Source organism: Manduca sexta, chromosome 23 (genome assembly GCF_014839805.1).
Source record: "Manduca sexta isolate Smith_Timp_Sample1 chromosome 23, JHU_Msex_v1.0, whole genome shotgun sequence".
NCBI lineage: Eukaryota > Metazoa > Arthropoda > Insecta > Lepidoptera > Sphingidae > Manduca > Manduca sexta.
In genome coordinates, this window is record NC_051137.1 from 7,193,685 (window position 1) to 7,198,027 (window position 4,343).

Genomic DNA, 4,343 nt, shown 5'->3' on the forward strand with positions numbered 1-4,343 from the left:
ATTCCGGGGAAGTTTAATTTTTGGACGATTTTATATTGTAGATGATATACCCCTACACCAACACAGCCAGGAGTTGTATGTTTTGATGCATCTGTATAAATTTGATGCCAACAGGTCCAGTTCTTATCTATTAAATAGTTCAAATAGCTGTTCGCATAGTTTAAATGTTCCTGTATACCCAAATTAAAGCATATATTCGGTGAAAGTAGTAAGGAATCAAAGTTGGTGGAATAAATAGGGAGGTGTTGTGAATTGTGTGTAGGAGCTTCTATTGCTTGAAATTTTTGGAGACTTTTAACTAGACAAGGCCAGGACTTATGAACCCAGTATTTTGACAATCTAACCTGTTCCTTAAGGCGGCACAGTTTAGATAGAAGAGGAGGATTGGAAAATTGCAGAGTACGTAATAAAAATTTGTCGGAGAGATATTGCCGTCTAAGCCTTAATGGGGATTCAACGCATTCAACCTGTAAGGCATTAATAGGGCTTGATTTCATAGCGCCACATATGATTCTCAAAGCTCTTGATTGTATGGCATCTAGTTTCTTAAATCCAACGATGTTACCAGGTTCTAAGACAAAGGTTCCATAGTCCAAGACGCTTCTTATGACTGCATTGTATATGAGCTTTAGAGATAATGGGTGCGCACCCCACCAAACTCCTGAGAGACACCTGAGCATATTTATATGTCTCTCGCATTTAGCGCTTACACAGTCACAGTGAGGTACTCCTGTAAGTTTGGAATCTAGTATTATTCCCAAAACTTCACTTGGCTTTTAACCGGTATAAATTCGCCGTCATATTGTATATTAATCAGGGAGGTATTCTATGTCTAGTAAATAATACGGCTGTACTTTTGGAACAGACAGTTGTAAACCATTTAAATTTAACCAACCTTTTAATAAATTTAGTGAAGAAGAAATATTGATACAAGCAGTGTCTATTGACTGGTCAGAAGTATACAAAAGTAAATCATCCGCGTATTGAAGCATAGAAACGGAATCATTAATTGACGATCCTAAGTCGTAAGTATATATATTGAACAACAGAGGACTAAGAACCGAACCTTGTGGAAGGCCTTGCCATAGTCGCCTTGACATTTTAGGAGAATTTGGAATATCTAATGAAACTTTTCTATCAGAGAGAATATTCATTATAAAATTAGTAAGCATTTCTGGTACTCCTACTGTTTTTAGCTTATTTTTTAAGAGCAAGCAAACAAACATTGTCATATGCTGCAGCAATGTCTAAAAAACACCAACTACTGATTCCTTGTTAGAGAAGGCCAAACGAATATCTGTAACAAATATACTTATACTATCCATAGTACTTCTACCTTTTCTAAATCCGAACTGACTATCAGGTAGTAAGCCTCTGCTTTCAATATACCACTCTAGGCGGTTTTAACTAAATGTTCAGCAATTTTTGCTAACACAGATGATAACGCTATAGGACGATAGGAGGAAACATAAGATGGATTTTTATTGGGTTTTAGTATTGGCAACACTAACTGATGTTTCCATGACAATGGCATTTTCCCTGTAGTAATAATTAAATTAATAAGAGCTAAATAATAGGAAAGAGCACCGTCTCCTAGATTAGCAAGGAATGAATATGTTATGCCATCATTTCCAGGAGCAGTATCTTTGACATTTGTTAAAATACCTTTAAGTTCAGGGAGAGTAAAAAGTGAGTTGAGTTCTGACCTGTCGGAAGAGATAGCTGAATATCTTTCAAGCAAATCTTGTTGTGGTACAGATGCAGGGGCTACAGTATCTAGGAACTGATCAGCTAAATTAAGGGGAATGCTTGAATAATTTTTGTTTTCAAACGCAAGCCTAAATCTTTTAATATTTCGCCATACCTATTGTAAAATGTGTATATGGGGAAACAGAAGAACAGAAATTCTGCCATCCGACAAATTTCTTTTTTAAATAACTTCTTAGTATCAGAAATAACATTAGATAAAATTTGAAAATTTTCTTTAGACATGTCATCAGCATAGATCTTTTCTGCTGCCTTTCTCTTATTAACGGCATCTGTACACTCTTTGTCCCACCAAGGAGGAGAGGGTATCTTATTTTTCGGTGTATTTTTACAGGGAACACTTTATCAGCTGCTTCATTTAATAATGTGAATAAAGCATCTGCACATTCACACGGATCATTTATTGAAACATTTGGAAGAGAGGATATACTGTTTTCAACAATTGATTTAAAATTACCCCAATCTCCATCATTCAACCTATATTTAATTCTTGGACCTTGTTGAGGGATTTTTAAATATTTCTGAGGAAACTTAATTAAAATTGGGAAGTGATCACTACCAAAGGTGGAATCCATAGTATTCCAGGACAAAGTGGAAGCTAAATTTGGAGTGCAAATGGATAAATCAATAGCGCTTAAGATTCCATCAGGACCAGTGCGATGTGTTGGATTACCAGTATTCAGGATGCAAAGATTATGAGTATCTAAAAGTTCCAAAACAGCTTCTCCATTGGAGTTAGAGATGGAACTGCCCCATGATCTATGATGTGAATTGAAGTCCCCTAGCAATATAAATGGCCGAGGTAAAGAAGAAAGCATATTATTAATTTCAATGAAAACAAGAGAAGAAGGATGAGGAATGTAGATGGAAACAAAACATATATTGTTAATAATGACGGCTATAATTGAATAATTATCACTGTGTGGAGGAAGACTTAAAGGAGTGTATGTCTGGGATTTTTCTATAAGTATGGCTACACCACCATACCCATCTGCTCTGTCTTCTAAGACATATATAATTGGGTATACGAAACATAGAATTTGGTTTAAGCCATGTCTCAGTGAGAGCTATCACAAAGGGTTCATATTTATTAACAATGTAAGCTAAGTCACTTTTTGCTGATTACACTGCGGCAATTCCATTGGACCAATTGATCCATTATTATGCGTGTTAATGAGAGAGTTTAATAATTCAGGGGCAACGTTGGACGGTTCAATTATATATTGAGATAAATAATTTATAAGTGCTAGAACAATCTCAGATAAGGATTGTTCTTGTTGCTGGTGTGGATGCTGCAAAGCACAACCATTGCCAGATTGGGATGGCATATTGTAATCCTTAATTAGTTCCTTATGAGCATGTTGATTATAACCACTTATAGCGGTAGGTGGTGGGCGTGGCTTTAAAAAGATTGTTTTTGTGTGATGTAGATTTATTGGTTGGCTGTTTAAATTTTAAAGGTTCATCACAAAGAGGTTTATTAATCAATACATCAGCAAAAGATCTGTTAACTGATGGAAAATTTTTGCAGCTTCGGCATAAGAAATACAATTCTCAGCCATGAACAGCTTAATATCTTTTTGTCTGTTAAATTCTGGGCAACATTTATTAATAGCAAAATGATTACCAGAACACAAGCAACATGAGCCGCAATCCTCTTCCACATTGCAAGAATCTCCTGTGTGTCCTTGACCACATTTAAAACATCGAGGTTTTGATCTACATTGTACTTTCGTGTGGCCAAAGCGACAGCATGCAAAGCATTGGACAGTTGGGTAAACATATAACTCAACAGGAAGAGCATTGTAGCACATAAATATACGTTTAGGTAACACTTGTCCATCAAACGTCATTACAATTGTTTGGGATGGTTTCCATGTTGGAGAACCTTCCACTAAAACTTTATAATTTAACCGTCTCATTTTTATAATTTTACCACATCCTATAGGCACTGTAACATTATCTAAAACTTCTTCTGGTGACCATTCTATAGGGACTCCCCGCACCAGTCCCATTCGTGTAATATTAAATGTGGGAATAAAGGCTTTAAGATTTTGTGAAGATAGACTGTTGTGTTCAATGAAATTATTTGCATCAATGAATTTTGAAAATGACATAGAAATTTTGTTGCTACCAATTCTTTTGATACTGCCATTTATAATATTTTTAAAATCATGTTTTTAGGAATTTGCCAAAAGCTAAAGGGTGGAGTGTGGAGCCGTCATTGGGGATGATTGTATTCTGTTTATATGTATAACATATGGAGCACTATCAGTACTTTCGTATAATTTTCGTCCGATAGAAGTAGGGGTATGCTGGGGATTTAATGTGTCATTGCTGTGATTGAATTTAGTCTGTGTATCGGGGTAATTAGAATTAATTAGAGTTTCAGGTAGTTCCATTACGTCAGAGTTATTGCAATGACAACTTATCAATTTGTTGTCTTCCGAACCATGGGTCCTTCTACGCTTATTACATCGTTTACAAATTTTGTTTAAACGACTTCTCTTAAGTGGGCGTTGAGAAAGCGAACTGTCCGTGTCCATTCCTGATTCAGATTCATTACAAGTAGTATT

At 35.7% G+C, this 4,343-nt stretch overlaps 2 long non-coding RNA genes across 2 annotated transcripts; both read left to right on the plus strand.

Moving 5' to 3' along the window:
* The first annotated feature begins 1,413 nt into the window (after positions 1-1,413).
* Positions 1,414-2,606, plus strand: LOC119190330. The gene is made up of 2 exons (XR_005112855.1): positions 1,414-1,689; positions 2,102-2,606. It is a non-coding gene; the product is annotated as an uncharacterized LOC119190330 (long non-coding RNA).
* A 169-nt stretch (positions 2,607-2,775) lies between these two features.
* LOC119190331 lies at positions 2,776-3,834 on the plus strand. The gene is made up of 2 exons (XR_005112856.1): positions 2,776-2,977; positions 3,228-3,834. It is a non-coding gene; the product is annotated as an uncharacterized LOC119190331 (long non-coding RNA).
* The last annotated feature ends 509 nt before the right edge of the window (positions 3,835-4,343 follow it).